General features: G+C 40.7%; 1 protein-coding gene across 2 annotated transcripts in view; it reads right to left on the bottom strand.

Annotated features, from left to right (window-relative positions):
- The window catches only part of grm3 (glutamate receptor, metabotropic 3), a 57,802-nt gene extending 45,424 nt beyond the window's left edge, over positions 1-12,378 (bottom strand). The window contains exons 1-2 of one of the 2 annotated variants that reach the window (XM_034233599.1): positions 12,229-12,378; positions 3,457-3,528 (exon numbers count right to left, since the gene is read on the bottom strand). The gene's annotated coding sequence lies outside the window, so the exon portion shown is untranslated. The remainder of the gene's footprint in view (positions 1-3,456; positions 3,529-12,228) is intronic. The other variant, XM_034233598.1, reaches the window with a different exon arrangement.
- Between the last annotated feature and the right edge of the window lie 291 nt (positions 12,379-12,669).

Below are 12,669 nucleotides of genomic sequence, written 5' to 3'. Positions count from 1 at the left end.
AATTGTTAAGGGGATGCAGACCAGAGAAATACTTTCGTCTTGTTTACATCAGGGTCCCCCATTTCCAATTCATCATATCATTTAAGACATATAAGACATATAAGGCATATTTGACATACAGATGGCTTATTTACAATTTACATACAAGTGGTTTTTTACATACAGATTGCTTATTTACAATTTTCATTTTAGATTTCGTTCTAATACATCCTAACCGGACATTTAAGACATACCAAGTCTACAGATATACAGTTAGTAACAGAGTCTACAATGCGAGTATACATAGATGGGGGGGGGGAAGCTGTCCATTGTACGACAGGTTGAGATTTGTACCATTACCGGGGCCAGTTTTGCAATGCTCTCCCCCGAAGGTGCTCTTTAAGAGAGGTTTTGAAGGTAAGTATAGTTTTACTTTCCTTTACAGTTGTGGGAAGAGCGTTCATCACCAGCACGTGGAAAAAACCACCAATGAGCGCTCAGCTCGAGATACCAGCGAGTCGTTTCCCATCAAGCATTTCGCTTCCGCAGCCCGTGGAGAGGAACTGCGCCGCCTCGCCGCGCCTCGCTCTCAAGGCTGCGGGCGTCTTTGTCCCGCGAGATTTCAACGTCTCATGTAGGCGAGCCTCCAGAGCAAGTCGGACAAAATGACTAACCATCATGCAACGCACTAGCAAGACGTTGATCGCAATTGCGCAGGTCTGCGCAGGTCTAAACAGACCGTTCAACAAAAGGATACCCACAATCTAAATATTGGATTGTTCTTTCTTAGTAAGATCCAATTTTCATTACCAATGTGGTCTTACCTTGACTTGAAGATGAAGTCCATGCTATCCTTCTGGACAAGGACAACAATCTCTATTACTTTTTTTGTAAAAGTCCTCCTTATCTTCCTCTAGTTTCAAAAGTCTAGTTTGTTGTTTGCGTCTGGTCTACCGTCTCTGCGTAGAATAACAGTAGCAACAAGGACCTGTGGGGTCACGTGCGCCCCCTTCAGTGCGGCAGAGGTTATGGCTGCCTCCCCTGGTGCTTTTTTCATTGCCGTTGTACGGCGAGCCTAAATATCATATACGTGAAATAAGTTATTTAGAGACTATGGATGGCGAGGATAAATGTAATAAAGGGATCTACAAACATTACATTGGTGACCTACAGTGAGATGGTGCAGGCATGCGCTTAGGGCCCGCTTTCCAGACAGTTTCTGTGGGGTGACGCATTTTGAGGTGAGGCAGAGCTCATCTGTGCCTCACCTCACCACACAGTAGGCTTGTTTGAGACGCGTTGCGGCTCGCCTCGAAAGTAGACGAGAATAGCCGATCGCAGCCGGGGGAGGTCTCAAAAAGCTCGCCTGAAGTCGGACAGCTCGGAGTCCATGCTCGGAGTCGGCTTCGTCTTCTTCTTCTTCTTCTCTCGGTTTTTTGGCGGATTGCAAACAACTTTAAGGTGCATACCGCCACCTCCGGAGTCGGCTTGACTCGGTTTGCATTTATAAAGAATGCACACATGTGTTTAATCGTTAATGTCAGATATGTACTAAGTAAATACATTTGTTCCTGCTCCAGATTAGATTCAACTTTATTGTTATTGCACATATTACAGGTACTGAGACAACGAAATGCAGTTTAGCTTCTAACCAGGTGCAACAAGCAGTAAAGTGAAAAGTAATGTACACAATCTACAGAATAACATATAGAATGAATTGAATGATGAATAAACAGTGAGGGCTATGAATACACTAGATATACACAGCAGCCTGAGAGCAGTATGAACAGTGTGTATGAATATGCTAAGATATATAAAGTATGAAAACGGTAAGCAGTGCAAGTATAGTATAAAATATATAGATATTCATTTCATGATGATAAATATTGTGGAACAATGATGAAAAATGTGAATGGAAGTGGCGACGTAAAACTGACACAAAACAACAACAACATTTTGCCAGCCAATTGGAGAGTTTCATCACCAGCACGTGGTAAAAACCACCAATGAGCGCTCAGCTCGAGATACCAGCGAGCCGTTTCCCATCAAGCATTTCGCTTCCGCAGCCCGTGGAGAGCAATTGCGCCAACTCGCCTCGCCTCGCTCTCAAGGCTGCGGGCGTCTTTGTCCCGCGAAATTTCAAAGTCTCATGTGGGCGGGCCTCCAGAGCAAGTCGGACAAAATGACTAACCATCATGCAACGCACTAGCAAGACGTTGATCGCAACTGCGCAGGTCTGCGCAGGTCTTGCTTGTCTCAAACAAGCCTACTAACTGGCTTGAGCGCGCTCACAAAATAAGTGCCCGCGCTAAATTAGTGCCCGCGCTCCAGCAAGTTACTGTGGGCTTACACTCCTCATCGCTACCCGTAGTTGTAGCGGAGCTCGGCAAATTTGCTGATTTTGACTATAAAAAGCGATTGGAATCATACAGAAATCACATTTACAACACAGATCAGTGGAGACATTTTATTATTACTATTTAGTTTTTCTTTAGTTGTTTTTCCGTTACATTGGAGTATGGCCAGTCTATGAGTATGACAGGTGAGGCTCTGCCTCCCCTGCCTCCCCTGACTGCACGTCGCTGACACACACACACACACACACACATACACACACACACACACACACACACACACACACACACACACACACACACACACACACACACACACACACACACACACACACACACACACACACACACACGCGCAGCACACACACACCACACACACACACACACACACACACACACACACACACACACACACACACACACACACACTGCTTCCCTCCTCAAACTCATCATTTATTAAAGAGTCTGATCTCTCTCTGAGACACACCATCACAGCTGTATATCCCACTGCCCTTTCACTGCCTCATTCCCTGTGTGTGTGTATATGTGTGCGTGTGTATTTGTGTGTGTGTGTGTGTGCACATTTAGCAAAGGATGGATGTCAGTGAACACAGAGTGTGGTGAAAACGCTGTGTGTGTGTGTGTGTGTGTGTGTGTGTGTGTGTGTGTGTGTGTGTGTGTGTGTGTGTGTGTGTGTGTGTGTGTGTGTGTGTGTGTGTGTGTGTGTGCAGCTCAGTATGTGTTGTGACTGCTGTTGAGAGGTGAGCTGTGGGAAGCAGCAGTGATTTCCAGACTCTTCCCTGTTTCCTCAGTAGAGCATAACAGTGCAAGAAACATGTGGAGCGGAGCAACTGTTGTATACAAAAACTTGAAAAGCCATAACTTCAGGTACCCTTCGAACTAATTTTGCAAACATTTAAGTAGCTGTAATGACACATATATTCCGTTAGCAACAGCAACAACACATCTCTGACTTAACTTTTCAAGCAGCATACACCACTGCATCACTGTATGCATTTGTTTTATTATTTTTAGCATGTTATGGTTATATATATCTTTTTGTTTATAATGTGGTACTGTTGTTGTTTGCATGAAAGCAGACATTCATTTTTAAGTTACCTACCTGTTTTAATAGTGTATAAGACTCCTCTTGGAGTCTCTACTGAGATTAGATCCCATGGTTTTATCCCCTGGTCTGCAGAATTGATAAGCACATGAAAACAGAAAGAAGACAATTCATCATTACAGTTTTTCTCGATTGCTAACACACTAAAATTATACATAAAGCACAATTATTTTAACCGACACTCAAAGAGCAAAACATCGGCTCAAATCTCCAAAACTCTAAACACGTTTTCAGCTTTTCACACAATTTGCAAATCAACATGGCACTTTTTGCAAACCACTGCACACGTTTCTCCACGTAAGACACATTAATTGACACACATGGACCAATAATCAAGAAACACGTTCCACCTGACCAAACACCTGATGGCATAATTGTTGGCTCATCAATCAGGATGTTAGCACTATAAAAAGACCACAGGTGAGTACTTTCTTACAGCAACAATGGAAGCCAACATGGAAGCAAGAGCAAGAGCTGGGCTGAGAGTGAGAGGAGGAGGAAGAGGTGGGGTGAGAGTGAGAGGAGGAAGAAGACGTGGACAAAGAAGAATACTGTCTAATGTAATTAAATGTTATCAACCATGGTTTGACGATGAGAGAGGCTGGACAGAGGGCTCAGCCTAATCTAAGCCGATTTACTGTTGCCTCTGTAATCCGGACACTTAGACTTGAAAACAGGTTAGTTACCAGTTTGTAGCTCTGCATAACTCATGATATATCAGTGCTTATATCTGTTGTGTGAAACGTATTTGCTGCATTACTGTAATTCAATTGTTGGCATGTTGCATACGATAACTGTACACAAATCCTGCACAATGTACTGTGGTAAACTTACTTTGATGCAACACAGACACTGACCGACCACTATATCTTTGTTGTTTATCTGAAGGACTGAGAAACAAAGTGGAAGGCTAAGGGTTTTCAATGAGGCACAGGAAGCAGCAGTTACAAACTGGGTTTTGGCAAACAATGCATCACACTTAGAGAGATCCGAAGCATAGTAGCTATGTGCTGAGATGCATGTTGCACAATGTTATTTTTGAATAAAATGTGATTTTTTTTTTCAACAACTCATTTGTATTTCTTCCTTTACTGTATTTCTGTAAACTCAAGCAATCTTTCTCTGCAGAAACCTCTACTGTATGTACAGAGCATATCCCATAACAGATGAACGTGCTTTAGATTATGCTCAGCAGTGTATAGCTGGGTGGTCAAACAATCTAGTGTTATGAATGAAGCGTGTTATATTTGGTGCAAAAGTTTGCATTTGGTAAGTGTTTATGTAGTTTTGAGTGCAGTTCTTCACTTAGCAGGAGAAATGAGGAGTTTTGCACTTTGGGTGTGTGGTTTTGTGAATAGTGTTCTGAGAAACTGAGCAATTAAAGAAAAATGTGTGTTAGCAATCGAAAAAAACTGTAATTTGTATAATGTATTCAGTGTGACTATTGTCTATTGACAGTGTGTAAGCATTGTGTTTCATGTCATGTTAATTCAATGTATTATTGCTATTCTAATGTGAATAAACACTTAACAAAGACTTCAATCATTCATGTCTCTTAAAAATGAATTCAGCACCATGGACAGCACCATCAAAAAGCTTGTATATGCCGTTCTCTGAAACACCTGTAGAGCTTCAAAAGTGTTCAAACAAACAGTTAGAATACACTCAATACTCATCAAATGTATTATTAATGTCAAATAGGGCACACAACCACCAATTGTAATTCCAAAATGTTGTTAAAACTATTAGTCGAACCGCATAATCCTGCTTTATCCGACCATTTTTTAGTAACTTTTAGAGTACTAGACTACAAATCATTAGTCAAAAGCTCCTGCAGCAGAGACCTATCTGTTAGTGCTATAGCCAAATTTAAGGAAGACATTCCACCAATACTTAACTCGATAGCATGTCTGCATGTAGGGGAGGAAACTTATACAAAATGTACACCACCCCAAATTGATCATGTTGTTGATAGTGCTACAGATGCGCTGCGAATAAAATTAGACTCTGTTGCTCCTTTGAAAAAGAAGAAAATAAAACAACATAGAAATAAGAATAAAGCAAAAGTCGAGACAACTTGAAAGGATATGGCGTTCCACTAAACTTGAAGAATCTCGTTTAATTTGGCATATTACTCTCAATGAATATAAGAAAGCACTGCGTAAAGCGAGAGCAGCCTACTACTCTTCATTAATAGATGAGAATAAGAATAATGCAAGATTTCTTTTCAGCACTGTAGCCAGGCTGACAGAGAGCCATAGCTCGATTGAGCCTTATATTCCCATAGCACTCAGTAGTAATAATTGTATGTGCATTTTTAACGATAAAATTGTTACTCTTAGAAACAAAATTAACGACCTCTTGCCTTTGACCAGTATAGTGTTATCAACAGCTCCCGGGAAACGTAAGTTCTAATATTACACTAGATAGTAAACTAGAATGCTTTTCAGCCATAAACCTTGAACAATTAAATTCAATGATTCTCTCTTCTAAACCATCAACGTGTATGTTAGACCCAATTCCAACTAAGCTGTTGATTAATTAGCACTTCTTTATTAAATATTATGAATATGTCTTTATTATCAGGCTATGTTCCACAATGTAGCAGTGATGAAACCGCTTCTTAAAAAGCACAACCTCGATCCAGAGGTTTTAGCCAACTATAGACCTATTTCTAATCTTCCGTTCCTCTCAAAAATTCTTGAGAAAGCAGTCGCAAAACAGTTGTGTGATTACTTAAAAAACAATTATTTATTTGAAGATTTTCAGTCTGGCTTTAGAACACATCATAGCACAGAGACAGCTCTGGTTAAAGTCACAAATGACATTCTAATAGCCTCAGACAAGGGACTCTATTCTTGTTTTGCTCGATCTCAGTGCTGCATTTGATACTATCGACCATGATATCTTATTGCAAAGACTAGAGCACTTAGTTGGCATACAGGGAACTGCTTTAGGCTGGTTTAGGTCCTATCTATCTGAACGCTCTCAGTTTGTGAGTGTCAACGATGAATCTTCCACGCAAACCAAAGTTAGCCATGGAGTGCCACAGGGCTCAGTGCTCGGACCTATTTTGTTCACACTATATATGCTTCCGTTAGGCAATATTATAAGGAATCATTCTGTACATTTTCATTGTTATGCGGATGATACTCAACCAGCGACGTGCAGTCAGGGGAGGCAGGGGAGGCAGAGCCTCACCTGTCATACTCATAGACTGGCCATACTACAATGTAACGGAAAAACAACTAAAGAAAAACTAAATAGTAATAATAATAATAAAATGTCTCCACTGATATGTGTTATAAATGTGATTTCTGTATGATTCCAATCGCTTTTTATAGTCAAAATCAGCTAATTTGCCGAGCTCCGCTACAACTGCGGGTAGCGATGAGAAGTGAGGCAGGGACGAGCTCTGCCTCACGTAAGCCCACAGTAACTTGCTGGAGCGCGGGCACTAATTTAGCGCGGGCACTTATTTTGTGAGCGCGCTCAAGCCAGTTATTGTGTGGTAAGGTGAGGCACAGATGAGCTCTGCCTCACCTCAAAATGCGTCACCTCACATAAACTGTCTGGAAAGCGGGCCCTAAGCGCATGCCTGCACCATCTCACTGTATGTCACCAATGTAATGTTTGTAGATCCCTTTATTACATTTATCCTCGCCATCCATAGTCTCTAAATAACTTATTTCACGTATATATGATATTTAGGCTCGCCGTACAACGGCAATGAAAAAAGCACCAGGGGAGGCAGCCATAACCTCTGCCGCACTGAAGGGGGCGCACGTGAACCCACAGGTCCTTGTTGCTACTGTTATTCTACGCAGAGACGGTAGACCGTAGATGCAAACAACAAACTAGACTTTTGAAACGAGAGGAAGATAAGAAGGACTTTTACAAAAAAGTAATAGAGATAGTTGTCCAGAAGGATAGCATGGACTTCATCTTCAAGTCAAGGTAAGACCACATTGGTAATGAAAATGGGATCTTACTAAGAAAGAACAATCCAATATTTAGATTTTGGGTATCCTTTTGTTTAACGGTCTGTTTAAAATGAATCGAAACATCAGACCAAAAAAGCTTTTGAAAATAACAGAATATTTCGATTAAGGTCAGAATATAATATTTGTAAATCTGACTCTGAAAAAGTCAGTGCCTCACCAGCCATGAACCTCACCGCACGTCACTGTACTCAACTATATTTATCAATCAAGCCTGATGAAATGAATCATCTAAATAAAATTCAAGACTGCCTTAAGGACTTAAAAATGTGGATGACCTTAAACTTTTTGATGTTAAACACGACCAAAACTGAAGTTATTGTACTTGGCCCAAAGAATCTACGAAACAAATTATCTAAAGATATACTAACTATGGATGGCATTCATTTTGCCTCCAGTGAGACTGTAAGGAATCTTGGTGTTATATTTGATCAGGATTTATCCTTTAACGCCCACATAAAATCAATTTCAAGGACCGCCTACTTCCATCTACGTAACATTGCAAAAATCAGGCATATCTTGCCTCAAAACGATGCAGAGAAACTAGTCCATGCATTTGTTACTTCAAGGCTGGATTATTGTAACTCTTTATTATCAGGGTGTACCAAGAAGTCAGTCAAGTCGCTTCAGCTGATTCAAAATGCTGCGGCTCGTGTACTAACCAGAGTTAGGAAAAGGGACCACATTACTCCTGTTCTGGCTGCCTTACACTGGCTCCCTATAGAACACAGGATAGAATTTAAAATTATTTTTCTCGCCTACAAAGCCCTTAATGGGCAGGTGCCATCTTACCTTAAAGAACTCATTATACCCTACTGTCCTACTAGGGCATTGCGTTCCAAGAATGCAGGGTTGTTGGTTGTTCCTAGAGTCTCTAAAAGTACAATGGGAGCCAGAGCCTTTTCTTATCAAGCTCCACATTTGTGGAATCAGCTTCCAGTTTGTGTTCGGGCGGCAGACACCCTATCCGTTTGTAAGAGTGCGCTTAAGACCTTCCTTTTTGATAAAGCTTATAGTTAGGGCTGATTAGATTCAGCCCCTAGTTTTGCTGATATAGGCTTAGTTTGTCGGGGGACATCTTACTTCTTCCTTCTCTCTGTCTATACCTGTGTACTCTCATGTTCCGATTAACCCAGCTTCTCCAAATTTCTTTCTTTTTGGTGTCTATATACGCTGGGATCCGGAGTCATGGATGATCCTGTGGTCCTGTGTCCTGGATCGCGAGCCCTGGATCTTGAGTTTTGGCTGTGGTCCTGGTTCATAAGTCCTGGATGGATATCCTCGTGGATTCATCTTCCTATTATACACACATGCATTTCCAAACATTTGGACTACCTATGTTGCAAATGTATGATCTTTTCAATTTACCGTACACGGCATCTATTGCACGTCTGTCCGTCCTGGGAGAGGGATCCCTCCTCTGTTGCTCTCCCTGAGGTTTCTCCCATTTTTCCCTTTAAACTGTGGGTTTTCTCCGGAAGATTTTCCTTGTACGATGTGAGGGTCTAAGGACAGAGGGTGTCGTATTGTCATACTGATATTCTGTACAAACTGTGAAGACCACTGAGACAAATGTAACATTTGTGATATTGGGCTATATAAATAAACATTGATTGATTGATTGATTGATTAAATGTTTGCACATATTTACAAAATGTTCTTGCAAAACATCTACAACGCAGAACATATGTGTATCTGTTACATCACTAATATTCTTTACATCATATTTTGGTCATAATCTATCAAAAGTATATTCACCCGTTTATATTCAAGCTCAGTTTTGCAGAGGTTTTACTCGTGAAGAACAGATTAAAGCCTCTATTAATCAAAACTTCAGTGGCTCTACAGTACGTAAACGTTTCTGTACACGGTCAGGAGATTTTTTTATATTCTACTAGTGTGCTTATCAGTAGACTCAAGCATTTTAAGGTAGCATGATTTTGTTTAAATACACTTCAGACTTTCTGACAGCACATTGAGCTGCAGCCACACTAAAACTTTGCATTAAAGTATGTTAAAATACCCCAAAATATATTGAAAATATACCGTATCACATATTTCTACAAACACAAACTCTAAAATTGTGCTTTTAGTTTGTACAATAAAAACAAACGTATTTACGTATGGGGGAAGAAGCTTTGACAGCGTTGTCATCATCAGGTTACAATTTGCTGTGTGATCAATTTGGACTTTACAGATCCATCAAATGTTTTATCTGGATGATATTGTATTTCATTCCAAAAAAAGGGAGATATTACACATCTCTTGCAAGCTTAAACAGTAAAAACATTTGTCCTTCATGCAGCATGGCTCTGGTCAAGAATATGAGTTTGTTAAAATGTTTTCCAGTAGTGACAGTCAAATGATTAAACACACCTCCATCTCAGTCCTTATTAATGTACATTATCAGGTGTCTCTATACGTTACAGATCCTGACAAGCCACATATGGAGCAGAGAAGTAAATCATGCTGCAGGTGTCGTCCAAAAAGCTTCCTTGAAATGTATGACCTTTTATTGGCGCTTTCTTTACCACATTACTCCAGACCCTTATTTCTCATTCTTAATTTCAACTCTATGCTCAGGATTACAATTTGGGCTGTAAGACATCATTGAACTAAGTCTATGTGACGTCGGTAAAAGGTCACCAGATTCTGTTTTTATTAAAGGCATTACTAACCTGACCAATCACAGAAAACCCCTCAGGAAAACAACAAACCTGCCATTCTCACTAACCCAAACAATCTGACACCTCACACACTTACATGTACAAATAACTTGTTTGCAAATTCACATTTACAAAACACCTAGAGGACATCAACAATGCAGGGGCTTCCTTTTTCTATGCATAGAGCTACACTGCTAACGATATACTGTCCAGTGAGCTGTGCTGTATGGAAGCTACAAGGCCATTTATACAGTTTTACACACAAAAGGAAAAAATGTTCCCCTGAATTACACAAAGATGCACATTGCCCAAACACACTTGCAAAAACAAACACATTCATAAAGATGCATGAAATGTCTTTAAGGTTTAACAAGGACACCAACTGCAGACCCCCTCCTAGTGTTTGACCCTGCACACAACTCACAGACACTCATCAATGTTTAACCTGTACATGTGTGAATGAACACATTTATGAAATAACGCTTTATACCGCAACAGGTGACACACACTCTTGGGCAAAAACACATGAATCTCAAAATACAAACACAATGTAACGTATCGGTAAAGTCAGAAGCAGCAAAACATATTCCAGAGATTTGCTTTTGTTGAACCTCAATCCCTAAAGAATAGAGAAATAATACAAATACCGCAATCAATTAATGCTTGATTTCTCACTGCCTGCACAAAATATTTATAATTATTATCATTATTACTTTTATCATTATTTATATACCTGCAATGGGACCAAGCCCCTCAGATATCTAGCGGTAGAGGCACTGCCCATCCCTTCTCTGAGTAAATGTTTGTCCTTTCACTCCTGTCTAATAGAGCATATAAAGAATAAGAGGCAATTTAAAATGATCATTACTTCTTTACTGTAGCAAGCCTATCTTTTGATGTTGATATTGCTATTCCTTTTCAACTATAGTAAAGCAATTACCACAACAGAAACTTGCACCATGCATGATTTTGTAAATCTGTGTTACATTTAACTAGTAATAGTTTTCAATACAAATGTTTGACACTGATAAAAGAGCAACATAAAGTTATCCTTGTCGGCTGTGTGCCATTTCAGCAAAGTTTTATTATTTGATTTAGGACAGTTACAAGGTGCATTAACACAAAGTTATTTATTGGCTGATCATCACATGAATGAATTCATCGTGGGTGCACGAAATATGGTGTCTTACCACCATCTGAAGTGTGCATAATCCATGCCAATGTGATCACCAAGGAAAGGTGTCAAGGATAAATATATCTGACTAGCCTATATATATTCTTTCAATACGACGGAATATTTGAACACTAAACAATTTAAGGTGTTTAATGTTATTAAGACTGCCAACAGGCCTGGATTTCTCACTGGTAATTAGAATTAAAATATGTAATTTGGAGTATGAGTGAAATATAAAACAATTTTGGAGAGGAGAGAAGTTCTAATGCGCCTCAAAGTCTAAGAAGAACAATATGAAACTGCTGATGCATCAACAAGAGTCGGTGTCTAAAGTCTGTGTAGGCTACGTAGTGTGGATGTAGACGTGTTGGTCCTGCTGTACCTTTATCAAAGGTCCACGCGCCTCTCCTCTGTCGGAAGGTGTGTTATGGTTGTTCAGCATCATTCCTCTGATACACCACAAACGGTTACCAGACCCACCTGTATGCCTGTTTCCAGAGACGCACTACACGCCCATCTTTTCCCCAGAAAGCTTCAAGCCGCGGGACATGCCTGGTGCGGTCTGTCTGAACCCAAATAACTTCTCCACGCGGGGTAAAATACGCAACTGCAGATACTCTTTGTTTCACCTTCTGTATCTTTATCATGCATCTGCTCCAGAGATTGGCTTCTGGGGATTTTTTCTTTATCACAACCCGCGATCTGTATAGGCATCTTATTAAAAATAAATACACAGGAACCACATTTATGCAGTGCAACTGGGTATTTAAATCCTGCGCAAAGTTCAAAGCAAATTGTTCCCCACCGTAGGATTGGCTGACGAACGGTCCCGGACTGACAATTTTTTTCTGCACTCTGTCGTCTAACACGAAATCTAACACTGCAACACATTTGACCACCACAAAGGAATATGTTATATTTGACCTACCTTGACAAGTTGGGTCCTGCAAAGGTTGAGCACAAATCTTCAGCCGCTGGAAGTTTGACTTAGTCTACTCCTGATCCCTCGGAGGAGTCGCACTGTGAGAGAGGATGGGCGCCACTGCTCTGCGCGCCAGCTCCGTGGATGTGTGTGTGAGTGAGAGAGCGCGTGCATGTGAGTGAGAGCGAGCAAGAGAGAAACAACAGACGTGGAGAGCTGTAGCCCCTTGCCAAAGGATGCTTCAGTCTCCTAGCAACAACAATCGATCTGGCAAGGAGACCATTTTATTGGATAAAAAGACAAACTTAGCCATTCACCCCCCCCCCCCCCCCCCACGTGTTAGCACATGTTTACCACTCAGAACAACAACTCTTTTTCACTGAAGAGAGAGAGAGGGAGAGAGATGATCCCAGTTGAATGTTTAACATGTGTGTTTGAGGTGCAGGA

This window comes from Gymnodraco acuticeps, unplaced genomic scaffold (genome assembly GCF_902827175.1).
Source record: "Gymnodraco acuticeps unplaced genomic scaffold, fGymAcu1.1, whole genome shotgun sequence".
NCBI classification, from domain to species: Eukaryota; Metazoa; Chordata; class Actinopteri; order Perciformes; family Bathydraconidae; genus Gymnodraco; species Gymnodraco acuticeps.
The sequence above is the reverse complement of the archived record's forward strand: the minus strand, read 5'-3'. Positions and strand labels throughout refer to the sequence as shown.